The sequence below is a fragment of the Squalius cephalus genome (assembly GCF_949319135.1).
Source record: "Squalius cephalus genome assembly, chromosome: 20".
NCBI classification, from domain to species: Eukaryota; Metazoa; Chordata; class Actinopteri; order Cypriniformes; family Leuciscidae; genus Squalius; species Squalius cephalus.
In genome coordinates this window covers 13957756-13981598 of record NC_137141.1, presented here as the reverse complement: position 1 = coordinate 13981598, position 23843 = coordinate 13957756, and the positions used below count along the sequence as shown (strand labels likewise).

The following is a 23843-nucleotide window of genomic DNA, read 5'->3' as shown; positions in this document are numbered from 1 at the left end:
GCTGTTGGCAGACTTATATCTGCTTTGAGCCTCTCATGGCCGTAGTGAGAGGGAGAGAGACTGCATTAAGCCATTATAGTCTGACATTCACCCTGAATACAGATGTGCATACATCCATTTTAGTCCATCATTTAGTGTCAATATGCGCAGGAGACAGAGGCCAGAGGAGGTAATCATATATGCAATAAACGCACCTACCGAATCTCTATCTTCATCAGCTGGGCCAAGTGAAGTGCAATTAGGGTATCTTGGCGTAGGACACATCGCCTAGCCACACTATATAGTTTGTGCTTGTGTACGCCTGTAGATAAGCAGCCATTTTCATTACCAGAAAATGGTGCAAGAATACAGAAAGAGCTTTAATGCACTCTTTACCACTTTACCAGGTGAGTATATCAGGCATGCCGGGTAACACCGTCTCCTTTTAAAGTAGCAGCAGACCTCTTTTATGACAATATCTGCTTACTTTAGTAAGATCCACTTACTGCAAGCCAAACCTGACCAGCCATGTTTGCAGCAGGGGAGCTGTATCAGATGCCACCCTCTGTATCAGACAGTGTTACAGTGTTTTACTCACTCAGATCAGCTCAACAAAGTCACTCCTCTGCACTTTACCTTAAACTCTTAAAAATCAAGGTTTCAAAAGTTTCCTTCAGTGATCAGTTCTAAAATATATATTGTTTTAATGTGAAGAACATTTTAATAATCGAAGGGTACATTTACACGACAATGATATGCTTCAAATGGAGAAGTTTTCCGCGCACAGATGACACCATTGTCAAAACGATCCCTATTCACATGGATCTGCAAAAATGTCTAAAAACCGTGTATTCTGCTACCAGGTCATTAGATGGCGATGAAACACTATAGACTGAACACGTAATACGCATGTGCGTGACATCACCGTCTTCAGAGATTTGCGTTTTTGTTGTTTACACAAACCGTTTTCAAAAACTTGCATTTTGAAACCCGTTTTCAAAAGTTTGTGTTTTCAAGCACCTAAACCGCTGTTGCTGTGTAAATGAACGGCCAAAACGCATATTTTGTTTTTTTAGTTGAAAACGTAGTCATGTAAACAGTTCCATTAACTACTGGGAGAAGTACCCGCTTTTTGGCATGTTCGCACTGCAGGAACTGTGAACGATATCAGTTATAGGAAGTGAGGAACGCCTCCACGAACATGGAAAACAACAAAAGATGGACCTGACGCCGAAGTCCAGGCACTTCTCAACCTTTATGCTAAGGAGGAAATCCAATGCGAATTTTAAGGGATCAAGCAAAACATGATTATGTATTTCTGCTCAGCTAGCGACATTGGGCCTCAACCACACGGCACACTCAATAATACTTTTTTCGTATACCATTTACTTTCTTTGTATAACAGTTCTTTGTATTAGATAGGACTGTTAAACAGAACGTAATCTAATGATCAGGAGAATGGGAGCGATGTGTGCTCAGACGCTGGTGTTCTCAGCGCTGTCGAAATAAATGCCCGCCGTGTCATCAAAATATAAGTCCCGCACAACAACCAGAGTGGTAGGACGTAAGTCTCCCCTGATAGAGAACCTTTTGTGCAACAGAAAGGTTCTTCATGAAAGGGTAACTCTCGCCAAAATGCAACCTAGGGTCTTTTTGTTAATCTACCCGAGGCAAACTTTCGTTTAAAAACATAATTAGAATAGAAACGCCACTTTTAAGTTTGACCGTATTTACGATTTAGGTCAAACTGCCTTTTGAATGAGAGTGCTTGGGGCTCTACTATGATAGCATCAAAAATCGCTATTTTTAAAACACTAATAAGGCTCGACACAACATGAAACTTTGCTCGAAGTATCACCAGGGGCTCTACAAATGAACTCGAGCATTGAGAACATTGTTTGTGTCCACAGAGTTTACTAAAAATAAAGATTTTGAACAACTCACGGTAGCTGTGTCGGCCGGCATTTTGACAGTCAGAAATAGTCGATCTCCGAATGTGAATGAACTGACTCTGAATTTTTGTATTGCTTCTACTATGAGCCTTTTTCAAATACAAGGTCAATATTGATTTTCACTAAGGACCAAACAACAAATTATCTGTGAATTTATAAGGAAACTTTAGGAGCTTTCCATCTTTACTCTCCTCCCTGTTACGTTACATTCGGAGATCGACTTTTTTTTTTTTTTCTTAGTTTAATAATTTAATAATTTACATTTAATAATCTAAGAACCCTTTTCCACTATAAAGAACCTTTTTGTGCAAAGGTTCATGGATGTTAAGTAAGGAATAATTGACGACAGGCCGTTGAATTATTAGAAAAATAATGCACACCCGAGGTGGTAATGCGGTCACGACGCGAAGCGGAAGTCAATTATTCCGCTTATACTACAGTTACCACACCTCGAAACATTGTTCAGATTATGTATTTCAAGACGTTTGTAAAGTTTTTGTCATTAAAATGCTCTTGTATGTAGGACTAATTTCTTACGCATCTAGTCCAATGCCTCTGTTGCTAATTCCAAAACGTCATTTTAGAGTTAGTAACGAAGGTTTGAGCCACTGATAGCAGTCTAATGCTGGGGACACCTGACTAGCGGACACATTCTCTGACTGTTTTCATCGCAGCAGATTTTAAACACCGACTTTGAACACAGACTGAACGCGCTGAACACGAGTTTGGGCATGATCAGTCATCAAATTACATTCATAACCGGCCTTAAAGTGTGTCCTCAGCTCGGCTTTATGCAGTTATTAGAGAGATGTTGCAATAATGAGACAGAAAAGCATGTGCGTTATTATTTATTTATTAATTCAATTCGTTTTAATTAATTTGTTCATTCTTTTTTTTTCTATTATTAAAAAATGACAGTAGACTAGCCAAATAAATGAAAAAAAAAAGCCTTTTAACAAGTAAGGCCTATCAATAATTATTTATTTGTTATATTATCTGCAATAAAAATCCGTGCTGCAGGACTATCCATTTATTTAGCCTATATTCATATTAATTTTCTATTGATTATAGATAGGAATATACTTTATTTATTAAAATTAAACTGCATGTTTCCATTGATTGTGAAGCTAGACATTGAAAATTGCAGATTAAGCGCATGGGGCTAAATGTTTTTTCTTGTTATGAATTGTATCCTATTTTCCATTATTACAGTTAACTACGCAAAGTGATATGGAACTGTAATGTGGTCAAGACCTGCCTGGAACTACTTTAGCTGTGCGTTTCCCTGAAAATAATGCACACCTTAGAACGTTCGTCAACCAATCAGATTCAAGCATTCAACGGCCCTGTAGTATAAAGGTTCTTATTGTAATGCCAATAATTAATCTTTATATATTTAGTTTTAGTGTATGCAGAACATAGAAAGTAAGCATCTTGGATGTGACAGTAGAGCTAACGCTGCTAGTCATGTGAACTTACACACGTGTGATTAATTGTGACACCTGGATCAGATTAAGGTCATCCATGCCGTTAATGGCTCTTCCTCTATGTCTGTAATCTGAACACATCAGAAAAGACCAGGGGTGTGTCTCAATCAACTCCTTAGCTTGTGAATCAATATATAGTATTCAAGAATTCGGGCACTGGTAAGGACAGTAAAGGACGCTGGCTCACTACTCAGTACAACATCACTACTGGTATTTATGAACAACAGCAGAGCATTTCTTTCTGACATTACTTGCAATGTTATTTAAAGTATATTAAGATAAATACTTTGCTTGTTACATATACGTGCAACATTTCATCTAATTATAATTGTTCGCTAGAGTATGTTCATTACCCGTCTAGCGATGTATGTTTATGCTTAAATATAATAAAAAAAATATTTTTTTCTATTTTTAAAAACATCTATCGCATGTCATCCTGTGTAGTGAGTTGGCTCACTTGATTTCAATTTTGTGCTTCTTAACTTCCGTTAAGGGAACATAGTGAGCATCGATGCTCCCTCGTTTTCATGATGCACTGTGGGAGTTTTTTAGGGAGCGAACGTTTCAGCGCCCTGGAAGGATTCTGCGATTGAGACAGCCCTTAAAATGGCCGACTCCATGATCAGTGCCCTGAATACTGAACTAGGGAGCTGAATGAGATGCACCCCAGATCTAATGCTCAAATTCACTCACACAAATAAAACACTTCCTTTCTCAGAACACAACACAAATATTTATCCCATTTTCACCTTGTGAATACAAGACTAATATTTGATTAGATTAGACATGAGATTGGCATTGCAGAAAATCCCTATAACAGAGATCAGAGAAAACAAATATTCCAAGCCAGTTCTGTTCGGATGATGAGGCTTAAATAAGTGCAGTGTGGATGCATGGGCTACTTTAAAGAGATAGGCCTAGCTTTGGTTAGCTAAGAACTATTAATCTTGTTATGGATGACACAGGCTTTGCTCCATACAGAGGAAAGCAGAAGGTAGCGGCGATATGCTAATGCAGTTGACAGCTAATGCACGCTGATGATTTATTTCTAGATCAGAGAGGCCTGATGAATCTTCAGTCACCAAAGGTTTTCATTGGCACGACAACAACAAACAACTGCACAAACACTGCATATCAACACTTCTATAATCTTTTGACTCCATTAGTGCTTTGGATCACAAAGCTCATTTTATGGTCTACTCCACTACATTTATTGGAACTCAGTGTAAATTCAGTACACATGCGGATGAAAATCATGAAATCTGTCAAGAATATGCAAAAAGATTATATTTCACTCCTATATAAAACAAAAACAATACTAACTTTATTTTGCATTAAAGATTTTTTATCACCATTTGCATCGACATGATATGATACATCAACTAAACCCAAGCACCATACTCATCATTAATGTAATGTAGTGTTGTCAAAAATATAGATTTTTCAATATGTATTGATACTGAAATATCTGAAACAATTCCCATACTCATTTCCCACAGTATCGAATCGACCGATACCTGCTGTGCTTTCTCACACTCTTCTCTCCGACAGCGAGTTGACACACAACCGGCTCCTCTTACTCACTCGGCATAATTTTACTCATCCTCGCAAGTTTGTGCTCACCCAGAATGCATGCACATAAAGCTGTCTGTCAAAAAGCTTGAGAGTCGTGAGTATCAAATTGGCTTATGGCACTTAAATGATCAAATACACACATAATTATGTCAAAATGCCCGTCTTGGCAAGTATTCACGTAAACAGTTTTTTCCCCGTGGTATCAAAAATGGTATAGAATATCTATATTTTTCAAGGTATCGTATCGAAGTTAGACATTCCAGTTTTGTGACAACACTAATGTAATGTGAAAAAATAATAAGTTATAGTATTTTTGTAATGTGGTTTAAATAAAATGATTTAAAACTAAATTTAAACATTATTTTTAGAATGATGCTTTGTATTTTTTGTTTCAGTAAAGAAATTTGAAGAAAAATATGCTAACTGTTAATAAAAATGTCACAGTGCAATACATCTTAAAGGGATAGTTTTTTCTGTCATAATAACCTCATATAGTTACAAACCTGTATGGCTTTCTTCTGTGGAATAGATATTTTGATTAAAGTCTCAATGTTTTTTTTTTTTTTTTTTTTTACATACAATGGAAGTCAATGCCCAGCATTCTTCAAAATGCAGAAGAAAGTCATTTGTAAAATGATAAGTACATGATGACAACATTTTTAATTTCAGTCTGTCTATCTATCTATCTATCTATCTATCTATCTATCTATCTATCTATCTATCTATCTATCTATCTATCTATCTATTGTTCTATTGTTCTATCGTTCTATCGTTCTATGACCTAGTTTCCTCACACATGTAGATGTGGTAGATGGTAAATTAATTCATATTAAATATATAACCAAAAAGAAAAAAAAAGAAAAAACATTGGGACATCTTGAACATCATTAAAATTATGCTTTGATAAAGTCCATATGTCTCATTTGAGCTGCAGCACTTACAAATGGTAGGGAATCCACTAGAGTATTGATAATACTATTATGCTATTATTAGATTAGATAATTCATTTTTTTGTCACTTCCTCTTCCTTCTGGTGATTTATTTCCTGTTTTTACACTTGAAGGTTTCTAATTCATGATCATTTTTCTCTGTTCAAGTCTCAGTAGACCACATCTACCACTGTCCAGTACAAGACACACACACACACACACACACACACACACCATTTCCTCTGAACACAGACGAAATTCTCCACTCTCCAACACATACACATAACTAATGGCATTATAGCCTCATTGGCCTTTGTACACAGACTCTATTTCTATTCACAGCTGTCACTTTTCTCTTGCTTAAAGCAGCAGGGTGGCAAGATCAAAACAAGGCACCAGTGCCTCAGTGACAGCTCATTATCACAGACAAACACCCCCTAAAGTGACTCCCACTCGAACCTCTGCCATTTTACTTCACCGCCTCTCCCGTCACTCTGACAACAAGCACACTCTCCCCATCTCTGAACGCCAGCACTCCCGAATCCGACATTCAGAACGCTTAGTGCTGATCGTGACCTCACTGTGGCTATGTTGTGATTATATGCTGCTTCAAAATCTGGCTGTTTTGACTGGAATTGTTTCAGTTTACTTCTCTCGCCAAACATTTCCTGAATGCCTGCCCAAAAGCTTTTTACATCCCAGTGACTCTGCCCTCTGCGACTGAAAAATAGCTTCCAGAAGATTCAGGTAGTTCCTCACAGCATCTGCAGAAACACTGCTGGGTTGTTTTAACCTGTGCAGACCTGCAATAACAACAAAAAAAAAAGAAGAAAAAAACCTGAGGTGTACAGTACCTTTCTAGGGAAAATATTGGCATACATCTTGAGCGGCATGTCTCAAAAGTTAGATATGAGGTCAGTGCACTAAAGGTTGGGATTTGACCTCATATCCAGTGTCTAATCTTTACTGACATGTTTACATTCATCTAGTTGAGTCACAGATCTATTGTGTTTAATTCATCTGTCTTAGCTGACTGAATTCAGAGACAGGTCAGGCAACAGATGGCCACCCAAGCCTGAAAAATACTCTATACCAGTCAGAGCAGATATACTATACAAATCTCCCACAGAAAACAACATGGATGATTGACTGAGAGATATGATTTAACCTTTTAGTCCATGACATCAAACAAAGCCATACAAACTAAAAGAATAAACATAGGATTACCCTTTACTCAACCATACACATATGCATAGCTTTCAGGTTCCTCTCATCTCTATATTTGAAGCAAAAAAAAAAAAAACCTGCACAGGAACAAACCAGAGACATGGCTGCTTCTCCAGACAGCTGTAAACAGAGGCATATTAGGTTTCACCATCTCAGCACAGCTAACATGTCTCCTAATTCCTCGCGTGCAAAGTCACACATGTAACGCCTATCTCAAACAAGCAGCTTACATGCATATGACTATAAATCAACTAAAACTTGTCAGGTCTGCTGTGATTGCGACCTGCTAGTTGCATAATTTCAAGGAAAGCTCAGTTTTACTCTGCACTGCAAAATAACTCAATGAGTGTGATAATCTTCCCCCCCCCCCTTTCCAATTCCTTACTCAAACAATCACGCAAGCTGTGGGAATCATTGCGCTCTTGCTGGCTTCTTGGCTCCATCTCATCATATCATGGGTCTAAGCTCAGCAAGAGTAATTAAACAAGTCTGAAGGACTTTCTGGCATTCTGGCACCACATTCAACAACACAGCGCAGGAGATTTAGGAGCTGTCCATGGTTCTGAAAAACGTGCTAATTTCAATGTTACGCAATGAATGGAAATCAATGCTATATAGTAAATGTTAAAATGGCTGGTTACTGTCCACCACAAGGCCAATATGCAAGCAGCTCCATAAAACAATAACACATTAAATATGCAGTTTGTTACTGTACTGTAATATGAATATGCAAATATAAAGTATATAACCCTCTTTCCTCATATACAGTCTTGTCAGCATGACATAACCATAGTTTCCCACACCCCTATCCAGGAAGACAGTGCGCTAGGCCCTCAGAGCTGCTGTGTGAGCCATAAATTGAATTATAGCACCACCAGCCAGTGGAAGAGGTGCTGCAGTTCAGTTACCCATCTACTCTGTGTGAAAAAAATATACAGCAGCTTCATATCAAACAACGTATCTCGTATATTGGCATTTTGTGAACTTAGGAACAACAATATATATTAGCAATTGCATTTATTTTCAAGTAATTCAAGACAAAATTACACATTTATGTCAAGGTAACTGATGGAATTTTACTTAATTTAAAATAAAAGATATATAGATAGATTGCATATTACTCTGCATTTAGATCTAAAATATTGTTTAGAACATAAATTATATATAATTGAAACTTTATATAAAGTATTTAAATAATAGTAAAAAATAAAATAAAAAAATAAATAAAAAAAAGAGTTTCACAAATGAAGCATGTGAGGATAATTGTTTTCTTGTGAGAAATAATTTTTTTGTTGTTGTTTAGGATAATCAAAAAGCTGCATACAACTCAAACATCTGAATATATCCAAATACCACTGCGAAATGGTTACAGCACTTCATATTACCTCTCATATATATATATATATATATATATATATATATATATATATATATATATATATGCGCGCTAAAAGATGGAACTAGGAAGACAACTCCAATCTATAAATTCACATATTTTACAATATTTTGCAAAAATTACAATATTTTAGAAACACACACTTTTTTTTTAATACCACTTTTAAGCCAAGTTCACATGACTGGATACGCCTTTTGTATCATCGACAGAATCTGTGCCAATGTTGAAGAACATTACTTCATTGCTTCTGATAGTCAATATTTCACAAAATAAATAAATAAATAGATAAATAATAATAAAATAAAATAAAAATGACAGAGAATGTCACTCTTAATGTCATCACTACTTAGAATAGAGCAGATTACGGATGTGGGTGCATATAAAATAATTGATTTTGATCTATAGTCTTTCAACATAACCCCCTCCACCGCCCAACACACGCGCGCACACACACACACACACACACACACACACACACACATATATATAGCTACACAAACCCATCCATCCCATTATCTGAACTATACAAGCACTCAGACCAAATCATGGCTATATATTTAATGCATGAACCAGATACAATATGCTATAATAAACCATCTCAATGTAGCTATTTCTCATTTTTGAGAGCAAAATAAAAGATTATACCTGAAGATATATATTGACCTTGTCTAAAAACCAAAGCCCGATCTGCCAAAGACATCTAGACACTCTGAAAAGAGATTCGGACTCTCGGCACCAATTCTTTAAGGTCGAGAAGGGACAGTTCAATGTGACAAACCATTCAATATTCAGACTGAAAAGTTTACCTAGCAGAAGGAACACCAGTCCTGCTTGAAGCACCGAGGGTCAGAGGAACCGAATCTTCTCACTTGTCATATTTTCCCATGTTGTGCTCCACTGGATTCACACTAAATTCAAAGGTGCGCGTGATATGAAGGCATCCAACACCCCAAAGCCCATATCCAAAACCACTAAAATCCAATGGGATATTTTTTTTCCTTTCGAAGTAATGGATTGATATCCCCAAATAACGTACTGAGGGACAGTCAAATTCCTGCGCAACGTGCCCAACGCCCCTCAAGGAAGCTAAGTACTTGTTTTCCCCTCAGAAGCGCGGAAGCTCGTGCCATTCTCCTCCCGCCCGTCGACGCACCTCGCTCGAGCGCGAGCTTTCGTCCGCATTAAACCCGGGAAGTCAACTCAAATCTCAGCAGGGAGACCTTCACACCACCGCACCTTTACAAGTACTTCCCCCCCCAGCTTAATCCACACAGTCACTGACCGACTGCCTTTCGCGCCAGCCCTCCATCCAAAAGGTATCAAAAGTGTCTTCTCCTCAGGCTGCGTACGCTCTCCACACGCGACTGAAGATGGATTAATAACTCGAAATTTCTCCGATAAGTCGATATAACACACACAGGATGCTAAAAAATGTAAAGAGAGGTCTAATTAATTGCACATGAAGCGGGAAGACCGAGCAAATTCCTCATAATAACGGTCGAGCTGTTTAAACAAACTAGTTTTGCACCAGCCACTGCCTGGGATCATCCGTATAACGGCTGTTCTCTCTACCCTGCTGTTTGGATTGGGAGAGAGAACGCAGGACGTCATCGCGGATTGGCTCAGACTGACGCTCGCAATACTTGATACGTGTGTCACTCTGCGCCCCTCAGTGAGAAGTGCTGTTGATTTAGGGTTCGAAGATGACAGAAAAGGTAAAGAAGACCACGGACTATGGCAAGCTGTTTTATCGTTTATTCATTAGAACAAAGTAGTATAAATTTCGTTCTTACTTAAAGTTTGTTTTTAACTACTGTCGTAAGTCAAGGTTCACTATATCTTCAGCCTCAAAGCTAGCAGTCATCAGTTGGAAACAGGAGCCTAAACCCAGCAGCAGCGCGAGATTTTGGGAGACTAGAGATCAAGCAGACTAGAGACAGTGTAGTAGCCTACCAAAACATTCTCATGTTTATTAATGGGTAAGTTCACCCAAAAATTAAAATGATCTGCTATTATCTATATTTGCTCACCCTCAAGCCATCCTAGATATGCAGTTTAAACAAATAGGGCTTCGCTTCAGAAGGCCTTTATTAACCCCCTGGAGCCGTATGGATTACTTTTCTGATGGGTGGATGAAGTTACTATTCAATCCCATTATAAAGTTTCGAAGAGCCAGGATATTTGTTTCAATATAACTCTGATTGTGTTTGGCTGAAAGAAGAAAGTCATATACAGATGTCAAAAGTGAAGCCCAAGAAATAAGAAACTATTAACAATCATTCAGAAGTTATGACTTGGACGTATTCATTTTAATTTCAAAAGCAACTTTTCTTTAGATACTATTATTAGGCAGGGTGCGAATTGGATCCCCCTGAAGGATGTCAAAACAAGATGTAGGAATTTTGAAGATAGCAAACTGTTTTTTGCTGAAATATATAAATTCAACTCCAACAATTAAATAAGAGCACACTGTTTACCTGCTACTGAGATGCATGTGAAATTTGTGTTTATTAATTTAGCAACAGTAAGCTCCCTGCACGTTATTTTTCAGAATCATGATTGGCCGATTTCATCTTTAATATCAAAACAAAGTGATTAAGAAGAAATCTAACAGTTAAAAATGAGACACTAGTGTGTTTTCCAATTGTAATTGTAATCTCACTAGTAAAAAAAATTGCTTTTTACTTGACATTTGTAATGATTAATCAGAAAGGCTACTACTTTTTCCCATGTACGTACTATACATATTAGAATAATTGCAATAACTGGATAATAACTAGGTACTAACCCTGAACATACCCCTAAAACTAACCTTAACTCACTTATACTACCCAGTACATTCTTAGGTAAGTATACTAATATACATAAGTGCAAGTAGTCTAGAATAAAGTGCAACCAAAAATCTTAAGTTATTGGGATAGTGACTACAGTAGTAGAATACATACTAATAAAGCTAGAATACATTCTAGTAAGAGTTGGGACAGTTACTTAAAGTGCCTAAAGAACAACTACTAGTAAAACTGGAATGCATACTTAAAAAAAGTTTGTCATCATCATCATCATCTTCTTCTTCCGCTTATCCGGGGCCGGGTTGCAGGGGCAGCAGACAGTCTAAGCAGAGATGCCCAGACTTCCCTCTCCCCAGACACTTCCTCCAGCTCTTCCGGCGGGACACCGAGGCGTTCCCAGGGAGACATAATCCCTCCAGTGTGTCCTAGGTCTTCCCCGGGGTCTCCTCCCGGTGGGACGCGCCCGGAACACCTTCCCGGGAAGGCGTCCAGGAGGCATCCGGAACAGATGCCCGAGCCACCTCAGCTGGCTCTCGATGTGGAGGAGCAGTGGCTCTATTCTGAGCTCCTCCCGAGTGACCGAGCTCCTCACACTATCTCTAAGGGATCGCCCAGCCACCCTGCAGAGAAAGCTCATTTCGGCCTCCTGTATCCGGGATCTTGTCCTTTCGGTCATGACCCAAAGCTCATGACCATAGGTGAGAGTAGGAAAGTAGATTGACCGGTAAATCGAGAGCTTCGCCTTGCAGCTCAGCTCTTTCTTCACCACGACAGACCAGTACATCGACCGCATTACGGCACACTCTGCCGCAATCCGTCCCAGTGCATGCTGAAGGTCCTGGTCTGATGGGGCCAGCACGACAACATCATCCACAAAAAGCAGATATGCTGTCACATATTGACAGTATTTTGAAGAAAATATGAAATGACAGTGTTGTAACTATTAGGATAGACCAGTAGCAAAGGAACAAGTAGCCTAAACGAATGAGAATGTTACCTTCTGTTTTCTAATTAAATAGTACTATAAAAGGAACAAATGCTAATACAGCTTGCCATAAATGCACATGATACTGTCTGTATCTTACTTCCGTTCAACGTATAACCCTCAGCCCTGTCCACGGAAATCCAGCAGATGGTCGGGATTAAGAACGAGCCTTACGTGGTCCGAGTTCTGGAATGTTTCATGCAGTGAATGCACTGACATCAGTGAATGGAGCAACAGTTGATTACGCCATAAAGGTTTGAGTTGCTGCTGCTGTAATACCGCTTCCACACTTGTGTGTAACAGGAGATCGATTACTTACGATCATACTAATAAAAGCGTCAACGCTGCATTTATCTCTGCCTCAAGAGTTTGCTCACTACATATAGCTTGACATTTCAGCTGTCAATATCGATGCAACTCTTGTGTTCTATGCTGTAATTTAAAACACTCACAAAGATGTCACAAAGATGGTTGTTGAATTGTGATTCAGCTCCATGGACAGCGATTTCAGCAGTTTTGCTGTTTTTTGTTAATATCTTTAAGACCACACACACATACACACAGACATACACACGCACGTTGGGTTTTCATGTTTTATGGGGTCATTCCATAGACATAATTATTTTTATAATGTCCAAACTGTATATTACACCCCCTAACTAACCCTAAACCTACCCATCAAAGGGAAAACAACATTTTCAAAAAACATTACTTAGTATGATTTATAAGGCGTTTTTCACAACAACAACAAAATCCTCACAAGGACAATAATTTTGGATATTGCCATCTTAGTGGGGACATAATGTATGGTATACCTTAACCACACACACACAAACACACACACACACACACACACACACACACACACACACACACACACACACACACACACACACACACACACACACACACACACACAAAGGTGTTTGTATATCTTGACGTTGAATTTCCATAGACGTAATGGTTTACTGTATGCTGTATAAACTGTATATTATATCCCCCTACTAACCCTAACTCTAAACCTACCCTCACAGAAAACTTTCTGCATTTTCAAAAAAAACATCCCTTGGTTTTATTTATAAGTTGTTTTCCTTTTGCCAAACAATGTAAAAATTCTCACATTTTACTATCTTTGTGGTGACATTTGGTCCCCTCAATGTAGGTTAAACAAGAACACACACACTTACCTTTCTAGACCAATATTATTTTCAGTATAATAAATCAGTTTTTGAGTCCTGGTATACCAAGTGTTAGACACTGATGTAACTGTAATTCAGGTTTGCCCCCTTTCACCCTCAAAGAGTTGTCTGCAGTTGTGTTTGAACTTTTCCTTTGACGCCACAGTTAAAAGTAATCTCACACTGAGGTCCTTGTGGAATGGTCTGTGAATCGTAAATGATTCACAGTAAATTATGTGTTCATTAAAACCATTTGTACATGCTTGAAAAATGTTTGACAGGTATTTGACTTTTTCACTCGGTTGATTGTCTGGGCAATTCACTATTCTTTGTGTCGTCAGCACTCAGCACGCTCCATAAAGACACGACCGGTTGTTTCGCTGCACTCAGTATAACTACATGCGTGTAGAACATAGCATTAAAATGGTTTTATGTGCTGGATCAATTTATTTCGAAGCACAGCATGCATGCAAGAGGTCTGTTAAGATGGGGGAGCTGTTGCACTGAACACTATATTGCTATGGATTATTCAGTCCAGGACTTCCTGCAGAGTCATTTATTTGCAAGGCAAAACATGTTACAGTATATGCTTTCTCTAAAGGGTGAATTACAAAATGGCCATGAAATCTCCTTATTTGTACTATTTTATTACCTCTCATTTTGGGTGTTCTCCTTCCAAAGCAAACACTTCCACTCAGCATTAAACAGCCCATCAGTATCTGCCCTGCAAAATAAAAAGCCCCCCTGCTGATCATCTCATAATCAAGCTCTTGTTTAGCTGAATTAGCACTTACTTTAATTCGCTCTGAAAAGCCATAATGATGATTTTGGTTTGCCAATGCAAGGCCATGTTTACAGAATTTATAATCCTGAAATTATAAGAAAAGAGCTAAATCATTTTAAACATGACATGAAATGTATATGAATTTCTATACAGTCAAATATGGACTAATGTTTTAGCTTTAATAACACTCATGAAGGCTACTGACTGATTAAAATGGTAGTAGTAGGTTACTGTGCTGTAAATTACTAACACCTTTGCAATGAATGGTGAAAGCACTATTGTCGTTTAATTATCAGCTCTCTAGAGAGGACAAATATACTATCTATCAGGTGTCTTCTGATGGGAATCCGTCAGTTGTCAGGACCCAACCAACAGTAATTGACGTGACATACAAATTAGACAGCAGATAGTCCTAGTGGGCAGAAAAAGGTTGTGGAACGCTGCCTTTACTAGAAGGGAAATAATTTGTAACTGTTTTGATTCCCCTTGAGATCATGTCTCCTTTTTAATGACTAATATGTTAATTAAAAAACTTTTTTTCTACCCCCTTCAAACAAAAACAGATGTGAGATATCCCCTACGCAATACCCATGTGCTTGTGCTCACACACGCGTGACCTGCGCTCTATTGTGCCATACCCTGTCACATCATCAGAGGGAATGAAACACCTTTGGTGTAGCTCCTAAGGGACACTTTCATGCTGCTGATGTGAGATTCTGTTCTCCTGAGACCGCCTCTCTTGTAATCATGCTATGAGTCTGCACAGTACAATCTTCTGTTTTTAGAAAGACAGAGAGAGGATGCTAATGACTCTGATGGAGTGTAACTAGCTGTAATTTTATGCAGATATGAATAGAACAGAAAAGTACACAGTCTGAGATGAGGTTTTCTTTATGTGTTACGGATGCCCGTCCTGTACTGTAGATATATTGCTCTATGATTTAAAGGTTTCCTGTGTCATTTTCTTTTTCAACCTCATGTTATTTCAAACACTGAAGTGGGGGGTGGGGGTGGGCAGAGAGCAATTATGGAAGCTATGGAAGGGTGAGGGCATTGCTGGGCATGAAATGTCAAGGGTATCATTGTAGCTTCAGCCGCAGGGCTAAGAAGGGTTTTATGTCATAAGTGCAGACACATTGGGCGTGTGTATGTGTGTGTTCAAGTTCAGCGTGTGTGACAGGTCATGTGCTTTCTGATTGAGGGTGCTATTTGTTCACTGTGACACAGAACCCATTTTGTTCTATTTCCTCCATGTGCAGGAAAATTCCTCCAAGCCTCAGCCCACCTGCAGGTTACCTTTCCCTTCACGCAGCCTGCAGAGAGCAACCAGGCAGAAATCTCCCTGAGTCACATCATCTCCCCCTCAACCCTCCGGCACAGCCACTGTCCAAGACAAGCAGAAAAAAAAAAACATTACAGGTAAAACGAGTAAGAACCTGAGGATTGATTTTTTTGGCAGCGGTCTCATTTATACTTAGCGCTTAATCTTGTTGATTGTATACTGTAGACCAAAACATCTTCAGTACAGCCTAATAGTAGCCACAAATGGCAAAGTGTGGCAGGTATTTGCATTGTATTTACTGATGAGTAAGCAATTATGACACATGCATGCACATTTGAGCAATATTAAAGTGATTTTGTTAAAGTAGTCTATTACACATTCTTTCACTTCAAGAATGAACAGCAAATAAAAGGAAAATTGTCCCCACACCAGGTATCAATCCTGTCAGCTAAGAACAATTAAGGCTACAATTGGCACAGGCTCACCAAAATTGGACAATAGAAGATTGGAAAAATGTTGCCTGGTCTAAAGAGTCTTGATTTCTGCTGCAACATTTAGATGGTAGGGTCAGAATTTGGCATAAACAACATGAAAGCATAGATCCATCATGCCTTATATCAATAGATCAGGCTGCTGCTGGTGGTGTAAGGGTGTCAGTGATATTTTCTTGGAACATTTTGTGCCCCTTGGTACCAACTGAGAATCATTTAAATGTCATAGTATACCTGAGTATAATAATTGTTGCTGACCATGTCCACCCCTTGATGACCACAGTGTACCCATCTTCTGATAGCTACTTCCAGCAGGATAATGCGCCATGTCACAAAGCTGAAATCATCTCAAACTAGTTTCTTGAAGTAGACAATGAGTTCTCTTTGCTCAAATGGCCTCTACAGTCACCAGATCTCAATCCAATAGAACACCTTTTTAGTTGTGGTGGAACGGGAGATTCACATCATGGATATGTAGCTGACAAATATGCAGTAACTGCGTGATGTTATCATGTCAATATGGACCAAAATCTCTGACTAATGTTTCCAGCACGAATTTATCGACAACCTAATCCACAATAATATAACTCACTGAACAAACTGTACTTCTATCCCTCACAGCTTCTTTTGTGTTCACATTGAACAAGGTCCATGTTTGCAGGGTTGATGCAAACATGCTACATGAAAGACGTAAGGGGAACGGCCCACACGAATCATAACACTCAATATAGCTTTAAGAATGTAAGTACAACATTTAAGGCCCCAAAATATTCTCAACAAAGTTATTTTCACTCTTCACATAGGGGTAAAAAAGTTGAATGTTTGAATGGTTGTATGTTCAACGTATCAAGCAATGTAACGTTTATTTATATAGTAATTCATACTTTACTAGCGTACTGACCTCTGCAAATTGAACAGAAGAAAAGAACTAGAGAAGATTTCTACGCCAAAGAAGGTGACGCCTCAGAGCACACCTACCTATAACATAATCGTCACGGACCAATGGGAGTTTGAAGGTGTTTACCATTTGGCAAGCTCCTAACAAACTTCGTTTGGGCCTGATTTTGTTCAAAATTACGTCTCACCAGTTCATTCAGGGCCTTGAAGTTAAAACAGCCAATCCCTTTTTTTATAAAGTGTGTTTGTTCTAGAACTTACATGCACATTAACAGGAACAGCACAATTTTGTCAAACAATTTGGGAGATCAGAAGCTGCCCAGGGTTGTTACTAAGATGCCTGTCGAGCGATAAGCGCTGTATTTCCATAAGCAACCATCAGAACTATGTGTTGCATTTCTTCACACACTTCTCAGGACTTGCTTGTGGCAGAAGGTTTTATCATTTTGTCTGGTTAGCAGGGGGCAGCTGATATTACCATGCAGATGAGTGCTGGCAGCAATCTGTTCGCCCTCAGTCAAAGCTGAGTCTCAACACCTGCTTGAGATTCCTGCTTCTCCTCCCTATCTGCTGTTCACCGCGTGTCATGTCTGGGGTTGTTCACCGCCCCTTTATAATTGGATCTTGCTCTGTAACTTTCTCCCCCTGCAACCATTATTTTGTAGGAGCTTTGTGAAAAAATGTAAAAGAATTTACTGCTTGGAAAGTACAAGAGAAAAATGAGATGTTCTTTCGCACTCTGTATTTCTCGGGTCTTCCCTTGCGGGGTATACTGGAGGGATTTGTGGAAAGAGAGCAAGCTCAGTAGTTCTTAAGAAATAAAGAGACAGACATCTGGTTGTGGTAGAATGATTCCCTTGGGGTTTTAAGGATCATGTACTTACATAGTGTCTCTACTGTCTGGACAGGTTCTTCTGGGACTGTTTATGTTGTTTGAGGTATAGGTGGACATTAGTCTCAGCCTCAGACAGGCACGACAACCGTATGATACATGCTGCTCACAAAACTGGCAATCGATTTCTCAATTTAGTAAGCTCTAATCTGATTGGTTGGCTTTACACAATTTGAGGGAACAGCACAGTGCTTTTTTATCAGTCTGTTTGGAAACAAAACACATTCACAAGCCCTCCGATTGATACAATGATATTTAAATTGAAGGCCAGGAAGTTGAATCAGAATTTTAATCACAGGAAGAGAACTTTTCTGAATTGTAATTCAAGAAAATCAGTCTGGGAAATTAAGTGTTTCCCCATCCTAATCTACAAAAGGTATTTTATTAAAGATGTATATATATATATATATATCAAATAAATAACATTTTCTAGTTAAAAAATACAGAATTGGCAGGAAGTATAATATGAAGTTGAACTGGATTGTCAAGAAGAGAAATTAACTCAGTTTCTAATTACTTTAAATTTACTGAACTATAATTCAAAGAAATTTAACACATGTAATGAATTCTGGGAAAGGAAGTATTCTTCCATCCTGGTGTAAATAAGTATATATTTTTTTAACTATGGTAAAATATATAAACTAAATTATTTCTATGGCATTTCAAACAAGTTTTATCACGCCAGCATTTACATTTTGTCTAGATAAACTTTACTTTTTAACATTTACAGTTGAATTTATGTGAACTTCAATTCAATTCCTTACTGTCATGTTTCTGTGTTTTGGTTTAGTTTTGTTATCTAGGTTTCCCCTGTCTTTTGTGCTTTTGGTTTAGTCCTGTTAATTAGTTTCTCCTATGTTCTAATTAGTCATGTCTTTCACCTGTGTCCTGTCAATCACCTTGTTAATTATCCTGTTAACCCCAGTGTATTTAAGCCCTGTGTTTTCCCTCAGTGTTTGTCGGTTCTCGTCCATGTATGGTTGTGTGTTCCTGAGTTCCTATATTCTCCTGAGTTCCTGTATTTTTCTGTAACCTGAGTTTATGAATAAACCAGCTGCATTGAAATTCTGTTCCCTCATCTTCAGCAACCGGCAACAACCCTGACACTTACATTCAAACTGCAATGGGAATTTTCTATTTTCTACCTTAATTCAAATTGAAAAACCATTCAAACCGAAATTGGAATTTAAAGGGCATATTCAATTCTGAATCTATTTCAGATAATCGCACCCTAAACACCACTTACAAAAAGAACACACAAAGTATGTGTGGCAAGCAGGACGAGGCTGTGAGAATGCAGCGCATGATGTCACCATTTTCACAAATTCACGCTTTTGTTGTTTACATGGTGACGGTAAAGGTAACATTTTCAAGACCTTGTACTTTGAAACCCGTTGTCAAAAGCTTGTTTTCAAGCCCCCAGAACACTGTTATTGTGTAAATGAATGGCCAAAACGCATATGTCACAATAACGAGTCCCAATAACGAACATAAAGTTTTCTGTATTTAGTAGAAAATGGTTTTGTGTAAAAATACCCTTAGGCAGTCACATGGTATCTTCCTGTGTACTGTATACAGTATATATAAGCTGCATTTCAGACTAGACCTTATTCTAGATGAACATGAGTTTCAATACTTAATGACATTTTCAAAAGTCCCAGATTTAATTCTAAAGAGAGTACAGTTGCACAGAATTTTACAGCCCCATAGTGCGTGTCTGATTGACCATAACTGACGCTGACACAGTTTTGTAGAAACTTCCAATTCCCTTTAGCGTCACCGTCCTGCAAAAGCTTATTAAGAACTAAATCTTATATTGGATTCGAATCACAGAATGCATGTATAGGCATTTGGTTAAGAAACGTAAGCCTCGGTTCTAAAACCATCCATATAACAAAGGCAATGAGCGTGTCTACTGAGGCCGCTAGATAAGTCAGGCAGCAATCTATTGATGCACAGCATTGCAGGAGAGGATGCATCTGTGGTGGTTTTTAAGGTCACGACTGCATCTTTCTGCTGTTCTGTTTATATGAATAAACAAAAACAATATATCAAGCTGTCACATTCACTATAAAAAGCCACACCGGTTTTATTGCTGTTTCAAGAGCCCCAGCCAATGCCCCAGTTCATCCAACGAAAAAGAATAATTACTTTGACTAGCGCACCATGCATGTTTCAAACACAGTGCTGATGGTTAGTAGGTTTGGCTTGGTTACTACTATGGCTAAAATTTTAGTCACGTACAGCTCAAGTGATTCACTCAGAAATAGCTGGTAAATGGCAAACGCCAGGATAACTTCAACTAGTTGAAATTGCACATTTCTGACTTCAAAAAATTACTGCTGCATGCTAGACTCAGAACTTTGAATTCTTCCACATCCAATTGAAAATAAATAACAAAACGTCACTTTAATTGCCAGTATATTGGGGAAAAAAACAACCAACTTCAGTGAGAGGTGTCATTTGATGTCAGTTAAGTTGGATGTCTGCCATTCCAGTGATTATTTAAGTAGAAGAATTCCAAGTTTCGAATAGTCTGGAACATAAAATGGCAAATGGCAAACCGCATACCTTCCATGCCAGCTAAGATTATACTATACTAGCGAAAAGCTTTCTCCAGGTATTATATAGACCTCAGTGGTTAGTAATCCTTCTGCGATGGATAATGGAGGATAATGTTTCTAAGAGCTTATGGAGCAGATCTTGCAGCTACACTCTGGAAATAGGAACAGAAAAGAGAACATTTAGTTTCCTCACTGAAAAATGACATTATGGCATTGAATCAGATGGGGTCTGAGAAGAGTAGCTCAAAGTGTGGCCTTTCTTCCCTTTGCTAAACATCTAACCCCCCTTTGTGAAGAATGGAGTCAAGGATTAAATTGTGAAGGTAACCTTCCTGAATCTCCATGAGGCGGATCTGATGAGGGATTGTGGCTTGGTGCCGTATGAGGTCTGGAGTGGGGAATAAAGCATTAGTAGGGGGGCGTAACAGAAAAGAGGTGTTGTGATGCAACGATATCATGGATAAGCTAGCACAGCAGGTCAGTTCAGCTTTGTAGCAGCGTTTAGATACCAAACACAGGGAAATCATGAGCATTAAAGCACACTGGCAATGACTCATTCAAAGGTAGTGTCATCCTGATTTGCAGGTATTTGCACATAACACACACACACTGAAAGGCACTAAAATGTACAATATGGGCACATTAAAAGTAAACCCTATGTACAACTGTTGAGATGTACAAATGTTTATTAATCTGAATCTGGTCAGATCTGGAACCTTCACCATTGAAAATAACATGAAAAAATCCAGGACTCTCATGGCAATAAAATGGATAAACTGTCTGAGAAGGGCAAAATAATGGCAAATTTACTTGATACAAATGGGATTATTAAAATCAAAGACATTTTAACTCTTTGTTTTTGAATTCAGTTATCAAAGCTCTGAACATTTTAAATAAATTGAATTAAACTAATTTATTAAAAAGACAATAAAATCATCAATCCATCCATCCAGCTATCTACATGTATCTAGCACACCAATGCAATCGGTGTCTGTCTAGTTGTGAATTTTTTTTTTTTTTATGTGTGCTAGAGCCACACTTTGTGCGAATACCTATGCATATTAATGAGATCATGTTGATTATTTAAATGGCTGAGCCAACATATAGCAGAAGGAGACCATCTGATAATTCGGCACAGTGGAAAGAGGGTTCATGTGATGGGCACATTCATTATTAGGCCAAGGCTAGTAAAGAATGTGTGTGATGGGGCCTTGACATGCCCAATCTGTCAGGCATGGCTTAGCCTGCCTCTTTGACACTTGCCTAAAGTGTTTACAGAACAGATCCGTTTGCTATTCTCCTTGGAATAAATGCCTGATTAATCCAGTGATCAGCTCCAGATTCCAGCACAACGCTAGTAAATAAACACACACACAAGCTCAGACACACACAAACTTATCCTCAAACGCAAATAGGACCGAACCGCCAACTATTAGCTTTCACCTTAGAAAAAGCATATCTTCTAATGAGTTCAGTCAACAGCTTTCTTTCTTTTTTTTCCCCTGTTGATTTTCTTTTTTCCTGTTTTTGCAAACATCCTCCCATGGTTCATAAACCAGACATTTATGCCGGTTTCATCTCCATCTGAAAATAAGGAGTCAAGAACTCTATTTATGCACGCTATTCTCCTTATCCCTCTATGGCATGACTTTTTATTTTGGGGAGGAACAATTTTTACCCCATTTTTTGGGAGCTTGGGGATCCCTGATAATATATCCATCATAAAATGTGTTCCGTCCTCCACCCCTGAACAAAATATTGGTTTGTTGCCTCAGGGCAACAATGTCCTACGAGGATACTAAAACACCAAGGTTTTCTATATAAGTGGAATAAGGAAAACAAGTAATATATTCATTAGAACACGTTTTATTTTGACAAACATCAATAACAAATGGTTCCAACCAATAAAAAAACAAAAAAAAACAATGAACAATCAAATAAACAAACTACTACTAATTACAACACCTGTATAATTGTTTCTTACATTTCATATAAACATATTAACCAACATCTGAATGACTGTGTGTGTGTGTGTGTGAATGTGTGGTTTATTGGTTATTGTTTGAATCAGTGCTTCTCTTTTTGACAAAGCATATTCTGATTTCCTATTATGTGTGAAACCTCAGAAAGCAGTTGCTGATGGATGTAAAACAGAGGTGAACATCACATTTCCGGCACTTGGCTTTTGGTGTACCTGTGCACCCTGGTACCTTGCATATCCCCTTCTTTTAAGCCATAATCATCCAGTGGACTGTGGCATCCAGGTACACATCAGGGACTGGAATTGGAGCAGCACGTCCCTTTCTCCTCTTTTCCTCATGCAATTGTGGAACAGCGGCGACCTTTCTTGCGCTCCAGGCTCTTTCTACTTTTGCATAGGGCGTCAGCAATGTAGGATTTGAAGGTATACAGCTTCATATGTTCATTCTTTCACATACCAGTACCTTCACAATCTCTTCAGTAGAGCAGCCATGTGGTCACGATGATCACATCCAGAAAGTGGAACACCAGCCGGTGGTACCACTTCTTTGATCTGATTTTGTTTCGATACAGTGCAAGCAGCGAGTCGAACAGATCCACCCCACCCATATTCTTGTTGTATTCTTTCACCACAGCAGGGCAGGGGACTTTGGTGATCATCTTTTGCTTGCGATCCCACCTGTCAGCCTCTGTGACTGGATGGGCTCCAGTGTAATCACTGAGAAGGGTCACTGAGCGATTATCGTACCACTTTACAGCATGCAAGGTGGTTTCTCCAACCATGGCCATCTTCTGTCCCGCTCTTTTCAGCTCAGCATCGCACATCAAGTTGACGCCTGGTAGCCTGTTGCCACGAACAGTACCAGTGCAGTGAATTCCCTGCTGAGCCAGTGTAAGCACAAGAGGGACACTCATAAACCAGTTGTCGAAGAAAAGCTTGAAGTTCTTTTGCTTGGGTATAGGCTGGGCCAGGCGGAAGACAACATTACCACTTGCTCCCACATCTGCTAGCTCACGGGGTTGTACAACTCTCCCTGTGTAGATTTCCAAGTTGTACGGGACACCATCAGAGCCAGCCAAGATGAGAATCTTGTAGCCCCATTTCTTTGGTTTTGATGCTTCAATCTGTTTCTTCCCTTGAATGGGACCATCTGCTCATCAACAGCCAGCTTCTCACTCATTGGGATTGATGTCAGTTTTGAGGTTAAATGAGTAACCAGTGGTCGGATCTTGTGGAGTGGATCATTATTATCCTCCTGTCTCTCTTCATTGTCATTGAAGTGCAGGTGTTTTTTGATGGCCTCCCATCTATTCAGTGTCATGGTGTCAGCTACTTGGGACACTCTGCAGGCTTTGTTCCAAAACATGCGGGTGCCTGGTAAACCAAACAATGACATGTACACCACAATCCCCAGGAACTGCTCCAATTAGTTTATGGTGAGGTAAAGCGACTTGT

The 23843-nt window shown here is 38.8% G+C and overlaps 1 protein-coding gene across 1 annotated transcript in view; it reads right to left on the bottom strand.

Moving 5' to 3' along the window:
* The window catches only part of lrfn5a (leucine rich repeat and fibronectin type III domain containing 5a), a 60673-nt gene extending 50641 nt beyond the window's left edge, over positions 1-10032 (bottom strand). Inside the window, exon 1 of the mRNA XM_079853032.1 lies at positions 9352-10032. The gene's annotated coding sequence lies outside the window, so the exon portion shown is untranslated. The remainder of the gene's footprint in view (positions 1-9351) is intronic.
* Between the last annotated feature and the right edge of the window lie 13811 nt (positions 10033-23843).